The following is a 13128-nucleotide window of genomic DNA, read 5'->3' on the forward strand; positions in this document are numbered from 1 at the left end:
GCAAAGCTTCCCTTTCTTTACTTATCTTTGATATTTATGACCCACCCAAGTTGGGTGGTGTGCTGCTTTGCTGCTTCGAATTGTAGTTAGACCGCTTTGTCAAATATCGTACTGGTCTCGTCATCGTCCAGTAACAATCGACATTCTTTGTTCCGTTGGGACTGTAGCTTTTGCTCGTTTTCGTTGCGCTTGCCTTCCCCTCTTTGGTCTTTTCCATAACCTTGAACCTTCCAAGTTGGAAGGCTGTCGGTTAGCGCTACGGAGATGTGTTGAAGCTAGGTGTCAGGACGTCGAATGTTTCAGTCTCTGTCAGTTTTTTGTGCCTAGTTATTGCACTTTCTGACTGTATATAGTATCATGTTACAGTGATGGAGAGTTACTCTTAACTCGTATCCATATGTCTTTTTCTCTTCCACATTATTATTATTATTAAATTTTGAATAGGGCAGTCCCACAGGCCTAGGGCCTTTTTACAGGGTACCAGGGAGTCGTAAAATACCGGTATTTTACGACTCCCTGCAGGGTACCCTATGAATTGTTGAATAGATGAACAGAAGTTTCTGAGCAAGGGGATGTAAAGAATATCTCATGAGTACGAGGGTGATACCGGCGAATATCAATCCCGACTGCGAAGCAGAAGGGATTGATATGAGGGTACGGTATCACCCGAGCTACGAGGGTGATATTCTACTTATCACATATGACCCTACGAACCTAACACGTACGACCGTCATATCCTGCTTATCACATGCTACATGTGTACATCGAGTCCATAAACATAAACATGATACTACAATTGTAGTACTACCCACTACTGTACATGTAGTAGATTTGACCCTGTGAACTGAATAGGACATCGCATTGTGTGGAGACCCTCTCCGATGCCACACCCATTCACCCCCGTCTGACATATCATTCGCGGGATAGAAATATTCAAAGCTTCGAATTGTTTTAGTTGAAGTCTAAGCAGAAGTGAAAGGACATCAATGTAAAAGAGTCCCAGGAAATAGAGATAGAAGAGAAGATGATGAAAATGAAGCAATATACTGCACTGTATCTGAGAATTAGCGCTGCTCACAGGCTTTGACATCATGAACGTGGATGTGAACAGCGCCTGCGAAGTTTCCGGAGAAGATGAACTTTGCGCTGTTCTCCGAACTGACACACGATGAGGCTGGCGAGGCTGGTGGTACTTGTGGTCTTTCCAAGGCTTCCAATTCAGCCGGAGTTGACTCCTGCAGAGCTTTATCAACCTCCGCATTGAGCAGGCGAGCTGTAGCAATCTTATCTTGCTCGCTAGGCTGCAAGTAAGCTGTTAGGCACTTGTATTTCTGAACCCCTGAGACACTGTGATATGTGATGACGAACCAGACAAGGTAGGTGAGATGCTCGGGGTTGTTTTTCCAGTCTTAGTCCGGTATACCCTTTCCTTGGTTATGTACATACAATTATCCCTTCACTGTGCATAGTTCGAAGCTCCCCCCCCCCCCCCACACACAATGGTTGCCTCTTTGCTTTGTCATACCACAACCATTCAACGCGGTGAACCCCTCGATAGGCGATTTGCCTTTGAGTCATCCTAATAAAGTTATTATTACCATAATGTTACGCTTGAGGTCTTGTAGGCTGGCGGTGAATAGCACTGCGGAATTGCAGCAAACTGTTCTTGGAGTACGAAAGCTTGTTGATCTGCCTAATTTCCACATACGCATGCTTTAGGATTGAGGAAAGGTTGGTAGCTGAGATGGTTTTCAGATCACATTTTTTCTTATAGACTGTACACCAAACATCCGAGACACGTTGGTGGCTCGCTTCGTGTTGGTTGAAACACGGCTTTCTCGGATTCTGTCGATCTCATCCTCCGACACTTGCACAAATCGTTGAGACGTTTCTTCTACAATACTTGGCTCGGATGTTACACGTTTTTCCGTGGTGGTCTTCTCCAGTACTTCGCCATTCGACAAAGTTGCAGTTGCGGTTGATGATAAAGAAAAATCAGACACTTCGGCTAGTTCGCTGGGTGATAAAAAATTGAAATAATTTGCAGCAGCCTCTAAAAGCTCTTGATCTTCCAAGTCACCTTCACAAACGCCCAAATCAAAGCTAGCCATTTTTCTCACGAGGACACGATAAGGACAAGCTTTAGAAGAAGAATGGTAAGTTTCTGTTTGTGCTTACCCTCGCCTTGTCATTCTTCATGGTAGGTCAACTTGGATGCGTACTATAGATGGAATTGCATATGTAAGGAATTCATTATTATCACTAGCCCCTCCACATAGACCCCCTCCCACAATCCCAAGCCAGCTGGCCGAAGGAGGGCTGGGGGGGGGGGGGGGGCTGGCGACGGCAGTGAAATCCTAATTACCGGTATGCAGTTTCAGCTACAGTACGCATTCGAGTATGTGAGTACCAATGGTACTGTACTAGGTACGCAGCCGGGTGTGATATGGAGCAGCAGGGGTGATATCGGCCTATATCACCCGCCTAGGAAGGGCAGTGATTGGCCCATTCCTAGGAAACGGTCACCTGATATGTGATAATGTGCGAATATCAGATTTGCCGCCAAAAATCCACTTCTACAGTCCTGTATGGTCACGTGAATCCGTTCGCGCGAAATTTGCATCTGCATGCTGCAGTCACAGTGCAGTGCTGTTCAAACCAGGCGCGAGATACGCACATAAGTACGTTTGTACGATTTTCTTGACCGGGTTGATTTCAACCCTCCCCTTGCTTGGGGGGGGGGGAGGGTTGAAATCAACCCGGGGCGAAATTTCAACCCGGGTCAAGCGCAATGCGTCATGTAAACGCGCCATTCATTTTGTGCACATGGCGGGTTGAAATCTGACCCGGGTCGAACTCAACCCGGGTTGAAACGCTTCATGTAAACCAGGGAGTAGTACAATACCGGGAGGTGACACGGCCACACATCCGGGATTACGAGCTTTGCCTCACCAAAAAAATACAAACCGCGCGAAAATTCAAATTTTTGCTCTTTTGACAGCGCTGAGAAACCTTCAAATAGTGACGAGAAGACCAGACGTATCCCTTCGTGACAAGCTGCCACTTGTTCTTTTCAGCTCGAGCCTTTTTTGGGAGCTACTCTGGTACATCGTCCACACTGCTGCCAAGTCTCGACTTCCCAAAATGGATGGAAGTGACGAATATGGAGGACGCTATCCTAGGTAAGTAACGTGATGGAATTTTCTCATCTTGACATGGTGTAACACGAACCTGAATTTCTCATTTGGACACCTCACCAAGTTGGGATATTTCGAAAGTATACCTATTTGTCTACCATTCTACTTCATCTCAACGTGTTAGCTTATGTAACTCTTTGTAAAACTCATTCTGAAAATTTTGAAACTTATTAATTTGTATAGACTTGAACATAATGTTCAAGATCACTTGTTTTCAGCACTGAATGAGGCCAGGCCTGCTTGCTTTGTTGCTTTTTTAACCCCCAGAACCCGTGGACAGAAGAGGAAGAGCGACGACTTGGGTGCGGCTGCGAAGTCTGCCTGCCCAACGCCAATTGCTCCTCACCCAAAAAGTAAACAAATTATATAGCAGGAGTGGTTTCAAGTGGTTTCAATGCATTTTGTTTTGGGGATGTTGGTGTGTACTTATGCAGTCCTAGCGTGTTGAGCAATAGCAATCATGAGAAGGGTATAATTCTGCAATACAACATTGTTGATTATAAATATGACACTGAAGCAATACTGAAACTACGTTTTGGGGTTGTATTTGTTTTCATGCGTGTTCTACAGCGCACCCCATTGACGAAGATCATCCTTGTATAGACGATGATAAAATACTCTCATCTGACAAGGTTAGTTGCACAGTTCTACCATATGTGTAAGGTGGACGTCGGATATAACATGGCTTATCTCTTTTTGGTATGCCATCTACTGCACAGAACACGTCATCAGAAGTCACTGCCTGCTGCGAATAACAGCGCATCGTGTATGACAATCTCTTCACCAACAAGTGCTACCCGTAAGTCAGACAGCAGAGTACAGTCATTCAATAATAGCCAAGTAAGCCCATGCTTTATATGCTTATATGACAATAAGCTGATGGAGGAAAAACAGATCCAATTACATAAAAGTACGCCCAAAAAAGCAACGGCCAAACACGCACACACCAGAACAATTTCAATGCTCTTCATGCACACCAACTAGGCTTATAAATCTGCACAGTGTACGTAAATGAAATATCTTATCCGCAGATCGCATCTGACTTGTTTGATAAAACCTGCAGCAAAACAAAAGCACAACACAGACATATCGATGAAGCCTGTGTGGTTTTATGTTTGTTCTGATTCATACAGCCTCTTGTCCATCGTCACATGAAGAACATGGACAGCCGCAAGCTGGAAATGATTTCTCAACAGCAGAGAAGAACGATACTATTACGTTCACACCCTTGACACAGACTTGCGTCATAGTGACATTTGCGAATAGCTGCCCCTGCAGTATATTTTGTGTTTCTCTCTGACGACTATAGCATCTGGATTCGGAATAGCCTTACTATCTTGAGACGGGTCAGCCATACCTGAAACATGTTGTTCATTGTGACTAAAACTTGAGTCAACATTATCTATTCCCCTAGAAACGACGTGAATAACTAAATGTAATACAAATTAAATTAGGAAGAAAATTTCACTCTTACAAGCCGCCCACGTAAATACTGGACACACTGAAGGTACCCGTGCGAAGGCCAGCTGCTACTTGATATCCTTCGTAGGATTCATCCTCATCACTCAGCAAAGACTGATGGATTCGTTCCCTACATCGTCAAAACAAACTTCAAAAAGTACTGCTCGAAAACTTCTTGACAGCATTCTGCCACTCTCTTCAAGTCGTTCTATGAATTTTTTTGAAAAATGCTACGAAATGCTACGATAAATGGTACGCGAAGTACGATATTTCGTGACGTTTCCCGGGACACAGCGCGCGAAGTACGATATTTCGTGACGTTTCCCGGGACACAGCGCTCCACAGAAAAGTGACCTGAGGCAAAGCTCGCCCGCCTGAATGTGTGGCCGTGTCACCTCCCGGTATTGTACTACTCCCTGATGTAAACACAGCCTTACTCTTCTATTCCCCCTGCTTCAAATCGGTGTGGTCTTTTTTCTCTTAGTTTTCTAGGCAGGCAGGCATAGTGGGATGGTCTAAGACCATGATTGAGAAACAGAGGGTACCAGGTTCAAGTCCTGCTTGGAAGCGGAAGGAATTTTTCCAGCCGTGCTGCGACCCACAGTTAATTGGGAACTCGTGGCCTGGCACGAGGGTAACATGGATGCAGCTAATGGGATTTCGGTCTTTGACCACTTGGTGGTGGGTCTGATCCAGGGAGCCCTACACATACGTGTAGGGCTCCCTGGTCTGATCTACTCACCTCCCACCGTTTAGGCGCTGCATCTGCGCCTTTGATCCTAGAGGGTGGTGGCGTTCCCACGGCGGATGCGGAAAACTCGGCTTCCAGCCGAGTCTCACGCGAACCGTGAAATTTATTTTAATTTTTCTAGGCTCAGATCGTTGGAACTCTCTCCTGCTGACATTCGCCTATGCACATCTGTTTCTCGCTTCCGTAACCTTGTATTGGCACATTTAGGATACCCTGCTTGAAGGCCTTGGGCCTGTGGGGATTGCCCTATCAAAAATTTAATAATAATAATAATAATAATAATTGACCAGGGATCGCACAAACCCTGAGTTTTGACGGGTCTATACGACTCGGATCGTGGCTCTTGACCTTTCAAACGAATGAAAAACGCAAAATGTTTTTGGCACCTACATGATGTATGATCAGGGGACCACGCCTGGTAAAACAAAAACTTGGTCGGTGTACGAGATGCACGAACAGTTTTCGTAGGGTGAGTACTTTTTCATGTAGCACTGAATGCGGCAAGTCGGACTAGGCCTTGACGGATTATGCTAATATTTTCGTGAAATTATGCTTTTCGCATTGCTGAAAAAATTGCAGAATTATGCTATTTTTATGCTAAAAGCTATCAAATTATGCCGCATTATGCTCACATATGCTGCTAATGTACATGTATAATGATGGTTCTGTGCAAAATAACAGGGATTTTTTTTGTATATGGCGTTGTACTGTAGTAGCAAAAGTTCAACGGGGTCTATGCACCGTCCGACCTACAATTGTAGCTACGACCGTCACTGATTGTAGTGGACTGGACATGTTATCAAGGGAGTCGTAAACCTACATGTATGACTTCCTGGTGCATCTACTTGAACTTGTACTTGTAGAACATGTACAACTCTATGGAATTTGATGCAAACAGGCGGATTATTCCATTATTTATGCAATTTGTATGCAATTTGCCTCGAATTATGCGATTATTCGATTTTGGTAGGAATTATGCGAAAAATTATGCTAGCATAATCCGTCAAGGCCTAAGTCGGACTCGCCCATCCTCCCCTGCCCATCCTCCCCTGCCCACCTGAAGCGTCGAGGAGGTAGGGGCCAGGGCGCTCTGGCGGGATTTTACGGAACATGTACGTTTGCCACTCAAAGCCCTTCTATTTTTTTTTTTTTTTAAACTTTCCGAAAGACTCGCAGTAACCAACAGAAAATCACGGAGTCATAGCAAAACAAAACAAGATCATCGGATAATAAAAAGTGTGGCTAGACACGGCTACTCCGCAAGAGTCTCAGTCACGCAACTGGCAGTCGTTGACTGCCAGCACAACAGGAGTGGCAGCATCCAAACGACTGCGCAAAGCCCTTCTATGGAGTTTCTCAATCTGTACGAATCTCGCCAGAGTATGCTCAGACCACGCAGCTCGCAGTGGTGGTTATAGTAGGCGATTCACACGACAGGCAAATCCACGTTTGTCAAGTGCCCGCAGGAAGTGAAACGTGAGGCGCTAGGCCGCAGTTCAGTCTCTCACACGGCCGCGGGTGGCGGCCAGAGCTCCCGCTGTGAGTATCCGGTGAGTATACGGCGTTACTGTGGTGATTTGGAATGAGTACCCAAAAACAAAGGTCAAACAACCAGGGTTCAAGACTACCGTACCATAGACATAGTACGACCTCACAGCCTCATAACTGTAAAAGTGCCCGCAGATGAGTGCATCCGCGGGCAAAAAGGCCATGGACACTTTTGATTCCCGCGGGCAAATTTTGGTCACCCGCAGGAATATCTCCATGGTGACTTTCCTGTAAACGTGGATTTGCCTGTCGTGTGAATCGCCTATAATAGGCCATTCACACGACGGGCAAACTTACTTTTACTTTTATCGTACTGTTTCCAAGGATATTTACTCGGATACGATAAACTTGGACACACGCGTGCAACTGATTTTTTATCTTGGCCGAGGCCCTTTTGCTCGCGATTATCTTTGCACGCCAGGAAAAGTGTCGGTTGTTGAAAGTGCGTACTGCAAATACAGTGCTTGAACAAGGGAAAATTCAAAATTGAACATTTCCCGGCATTTTCAGGAGGTCACTATGGATACATTGACGGTTGCAAAGTTTGCCCAGCGCTGATGCAGCACCGTGTGAACTGGATCACGGTTTGCCAGTGTTATCTTGGTCACACATGTGCAAATATTTACACGTCGTGTGAATGGCCAAAAAGTATAGGCCATTCACACGACGGGCAAACTTACTTTTATCGTACCGTTTCCAAGGATATTAATTTTACTCGGATACGATAAACTTGGACACACGCGAGCAACAGATTTTTTATCTTGGCCGAGGCCCTTTTGCTCGCGATTATCTTTGCACGCCAGGAAAAGTGTCGGTTGTTGAAAGTGCGTACTGCAAATGCAGTGCTTGAACAAAGGAAAATTCAAAATTTAACATTTCCCGGCATTTTCGGGGAGTCACTAAGGATACATTGACGGTTGCAAAGTTTGCCCAGCACCGTGTGAACTGGATCACGGTTTGCCCGTGTTATCTTGGTCACACGCGTGCAAATGTTTGCACCAGGGAGTAGTACAATATACTACTCCCTGGTTTGCACGTCGTGTGAATGGCCTAATAGAGAGGTTTCGCTTCACGTTGTTCTGCACTACACCGTGAAATTTCACGTCGGTGTGGCAAATTTTGGCGTCGAAACTCCCGTTCATGACGTGAGCTGAGGTCAACTCACGTTCGACGTGAACGCGAGTTTTTCAAATTTAGCCTTGCTATCAGGTTGGGATTATTGACTCGATTTTGTCGATTTTGCCTAAACTAGCTATAAATAATATTTGTGCGACTTTGGCCTCACCAAAAATCACTTTTTTCACTTTTTGAAGTTTTCGCTCCCAGTTTTCGCTCCTGTCGTCAGCGAAACGACGTGCTTCACAAACAACGTGAAACGAAAGCTCTTTCTGAGCTCGCGTCGACGCAAAAAATTGACGTTCACGTAAGAGCACAAATCACGCGGGTCGAAACCTCTCTATTATAGGCCATTCACACGACGTGCAAACATTTGCACGCGTGTGACCAAGATAACACGGGCAAACCGTGATCCAGTTCACACGGTGCTGGGCAAACTTTGCAACCGTCAATGTATCCATAGTGACCCCCCGAAAATGCCGGGAAATGTTAAATTTTGAATTTTCCTTTGTTCAAGCACTGCATTTGCAGTACGCACTTTCAACAACCGACACTTTTCCTGGCGTGCAAAGATAATCGCGAGCAAAAGGGCCTCGGCCAAGATAAAAAATCTCTTGCTCGCGTGTGTCCAAGTTTATCGTATCCGAGTAAATATCCTAGGAAACGGTACGATAAAAGTAAGTTTGCCCGTCGTGTGAATGGCCTATTAAGGCCTCGGTCACACTACGGCAGTTTGAAGCTGGACGCAGCGTCAAGCCGCAGCACTTGACGGAGACGTGGGGTCACACATATGACTGCCGCGGCTTGACGCGTTTGTCTACGTCACAAAACCACCAGGAAAACTCAATGACGACACGGATTCCCACGGAAACCGGCCTTTTGCTTATTATACTTGCAAGTACAAAAAAATTGTCGGACAAAGTTTTCGAATTTTTCATTGATTTTTGATTACAAGAAGACGAAAGGTACTAGGTCCACGCGTGCACGATCGTTGTTGTTTCTTTCCGAATTTGAAGCCATTTTCAGTTGTAGTGTCATTGATCAGGCAAGAAAAGTCCGCATCGCAGCTGTGTTTCTCCTGACTTCCTCATACTGGTTGCCCTTTTTGGGGCTCTTGACGACAACACAGCACTCACAAGTCAACAGGCTCCAGTTGGCCGATGACCCACTCAAACAACTGGTCCTTTCTCGACATCATTTTCTTCTCAGAAAACGCCTCGCTCTTCCGCCAGGTTCGGAGCAGAGCAGCCTCGGCCTCGTAGGTCCAAGGACTCATCTCGAACAAAAAGAGGGAACAAAACAAACCTTGAACAGACGAATGTCGAATAACTGCTCAACTCAAGCAAAGTGTCTTGAAACTAATTTTACTTGAAAGACACTGTTTTTCCGCCAAGCGTCACTCCCATCAGCGGCAACGCAGCCGATTTCCCCACGTCAGACGCAGCAGCGTCTGACGCTCAAACTTCCCGCGTTGCGTCAGTTGCCATGGAAAAGCTCATGATTCTGACGCTGACGCAGCATTTTTGCCGTAGTGTGACCGAGGCCTTATAGGGGATTCACACACACGGGAAAACCTGAGGTCACGGGACAAGGTAAAAGTTCAGACCGTCGGGCAACTGAGTGGGGCCGTTCACACGCGTGGTCACTTTTCCCTTGGCCTCATGTCTGACCATGAATTTGTGGCGGGGGAGTACAAAACGTAGTCTGTACTGCATTTTTGTAGTACATTTAGTACTATGTTTCGCATTCGCAATGCGCAATGCGTGGGTCCATTGTCTGCAATGGGTGCGAGCGCACTGCCTGAAAATGCGGGTTGCGATGCACTCGTACAACTAGGGTTCAGAGTTCTCGCCAAAGACAAGATCTACGCATGTGCGTCGAATAGCCGTGGACTTTTTCCCTTGACAAACGCCCTGAGGCCCACGGCCACGGCTTTGCCAATTTTTTCCCGACAGATTCTTCCTTTCCCCCAGTACCATAGTTTCCATAACAACTTTCCCATAACCGTGGTTTTACCCGTGTGTGTGAATCCCCTATTAGCGATTCACACGACAGGCAAATCCACGTTTGTCAAGTGCCCGCAGGAAGTGAAACGTGAGGCTGCAGTTCACACGGCCGCGGGTGGCGGCCAGAGCTCCCGCGAGTATCCGGTGAGTATACGGCGTTACTGTGGTGATTTGGAATGAGTACCCAAAAACAAAGGCCAAACAACCAGGGTTCAAGACTACCGTACCATAGTACGACCTCACAGCCTCATAACTGTAAAAGTGCCCGCAGATGAGTGCATCCGCGGGCAAAAAGGCCATGGACACTTTTGATTCCCGCGGGCAAATTTTGGTCACCCGCAGGAATATCTCAATGGTGACTTTCCTGTAAACGTGGATTTGCCTGTCGTGTGAATCGCCTATTATCCTTTTTTTGTACACAGTTGCGTGGGCATGACGCTCTGATCAGGCCCGAGGTCTGTGAGTGATCTTGCCCGAGGTCGCGACGCCCAAGGGGCGTAGCCCCGAGGGCGTCGCGACCGCGGGCAAGATCACTCACATGACCGAGGGCCTGATCAGAGCGTCATGCCCGATGCAACTGTGTAGGATTGCGGTTCAGACAAGGCCCACATATATGGAGATGTTCAAAGAGAAAAAAGCCTTGGCAATGGCAAAATGCCGCAATGTCACATTGTGTGCAATGTCCATCACAAACAGATTTGTTTGGTCAGGACTTTCCACTCTTGAGATGAAAGTATTCAAGTACAGTGAAGGCAGTAGTAACGTTAGTATTACCAGTAATATGATTGGTTGAATAAACCCGTTCTCTGAGTAAGATTGATGATTGTCAGAGTAAGGTTCGAATGCTAGTGCTGAGAAGCTACACTTTTGTTGAGGTCTGCTTCCCTTACGTGCGTTTCGCCGAGCAACATGCCCAGCTGCAAGGTTGGATGGCGTTTCTGGCCTCCCTACAGACGTTCAAGACGTTCAAGACAGTAGTGAGTAATTTTGGAGAAGCGAGACAAATTTTGAAGAACTCGTCGGAGATGTTGACCAAGGCAAGGACTTCGAAAAATGGTAAGTACGCATGTGCGGCGCGGTGCTGTATGACTGCTGTTCTTGCCCGGATATGCGGGCAAGAACAGCAGTTGTACCGTATCGCGTACAGAATAGGCGGGCAAGATCTACTGATCTTGCCCGCTTATTCTGGCCGCTCATTGGCTGTGGCCTGGCAACAAGCACGTGCCATGTCTGAACAGCTATTCTGGATTATACATCTATGAAGAATGTGATGTCAAGCATATCATTGTGCCCACATGCTTTCCATGTTACAATTTTTCCTTGGCTCACCATCCGAGAACAGTGATTCAAACGACCCACGTGCCCTTTGCTAGGTTACGACCAATCAGCAGCCTCGGAGAGCGGGCTTTGATATTCCATCAAAGCCCGCTGTCATTGACAACCTGTACGAGAAAACCATCAAAGCCCGCTGCCATTGGCAACTGCACGACAAAACCATCAAAGCCCTGATCATGCCCAATCGCAGTCTTTTCAAGGTGATCTGGCTATAAGAACAAGAAACCGATAGGGGTGGTGGTCGGGGATGCGGTGGCTCTCAACTACTTGTGGAGTTGGAAATCTAGCTGCAGCACTGCAGAAATACATAATCCTACACAGTTGCGAGGGCATGACGCTCTGATCAGGCCCGAGGTCTGTGAGTGACATGGCACGTGCTTGTTGCCAGGCCACAGCCAATGAGCGGCCAGAATAAGCGGGCAAGATCAGTAGATCTTGCCCGCTTATTCTGTACGCGATACGGTACAACTGCTGTTCTTGCCCGCATATCCGGGCAAGACAGCACTCCATCAACCTTGGCAGTGAGGCGGGTGCGTCCAGCTGGCTCACGTGTCGCCCCCTCAGTCGGCATGGGTTCAGCTTGTCAAAATGTGAATTTCGCGATGGTCTGGCATTGCGGTATGGCTGGCACCCTGCACGGCTCCCTTCTACTTGTGTCTGTGGTGCCACCTTCTCTGTTGAGCATGCTCTCTCTTGCCCCACTGGTGGTTTCCCGACGCTTCGCCACAATGAGGTACGGGACATCATCGCTGGCCAACTGAAGAAGGTGGCACACAGCGTAGAAGTAGAGCCTCATCTCCAACCCCTCACCGGCGAGCTTTTCCGCTACCGGACGGCGTCCACCGAGGATCAAGCCCGTCTGGATGTGGCGGCGAGTGGCGTGTGGGGAGGACGGTTTGAACGCGTTTATCTTGATGTACGGGTGTTTAACCCTTTCGCTCCTTCAAACCGTTCCTCTTCTCTCGCTGCTCGCTACCAGAGCCATGAGCGAGAGAAGCGTCGCAGGTATGGTCAGAGGGTGCAAGAAGTTGAGCGAGCCTCCTTCGTACCTGTCGTATTCTCAGCCACAGGTGGAGCCGGTCGAGCTGCTTCCGCTCTTCTCAAGCGAATTGCTGCTCTGTCTGCTGAGAAATCCGGAGAGCCATACGCAATGGTGATGGCGTTGCTGCGTTGTCGTCTTGGTTTTGGTCTCCTGCGTGCCAGTGTTGCCTGCCTTCGTGGTGCCCGGCGGATGCGCCGCGTCAATGATCAGTCTGCTGTCCTCGCAAACGCGGAGGCTGCATTGATTTAACTTTCTTTGCAACTCCTGCAGTCTAGGTACTGAGTATCATTGTTATCTTGTGTGTGTGTGTGTGTGTATGTGTGTATGCATGAGTCAACAGCGTTGATAAAGTTATTGTGTTTAAAAAAAAATATCCGGGCAAGAACAGCAGTCATACAGCACCGCGCCGCACATGCGTACTTACCATTTTTCGAAGTCCTTGCCTTGGTCAACATCTCCGACGAGTTCTTCAAAATTTGTCTCGCTTCTCCAAAATTACTCACTACTGTCTTGAACATCTTGAACGTCTGTAGGGAGGCCAGAAACGCCATCCAACCTTGCAGCTGGGTATGTTGCTCGGCGAAACGCACGTAAGGGAAGCAGACCTCAACAAGTGTAGCTTCTCAGCACTAGCATTCGAACCTTACTCTGACAATCATCAATCTTACTCGG

At 47.2% G+C, this 13128-nt stretch overlaps 1 long non-coding RNA gene across 1 annotated transcript; it reads left to right on the forward strand.

Moving 5' to 3' along the window:
- Positions 1–2962: 2962 nt before the first annotated feature.
- Positions 2963–4676, forward strand: LOC135812511 (uncharacterized). Its single transcript, XR_010552837.1, has 5 exons — positions 2963–3182; positions 3465–3550; positions 3768–3829; positions 3917–3996; positions 4331–4676. It is a non-coding gene; the product is annotated as an uncharacterized LOC135812511 (long non-coding RNA).
- The last annotated feature ends 8452 nt before the right edge of the window (positions 4677–13128 follow it).

Source organism: Sycon ciliatum, chromosome 3 (genome assembly GCF_964019385.1).
Source record: "Sycon ciliatum chromosome 3, ocSycCili1.1, whole genome shotgun sequence".
NCBI lineage: Eukaryota > Metazoa > Porifera > Calcarea > Leucosolenida > Sycettidae > Sycon > Sycon ciliatum.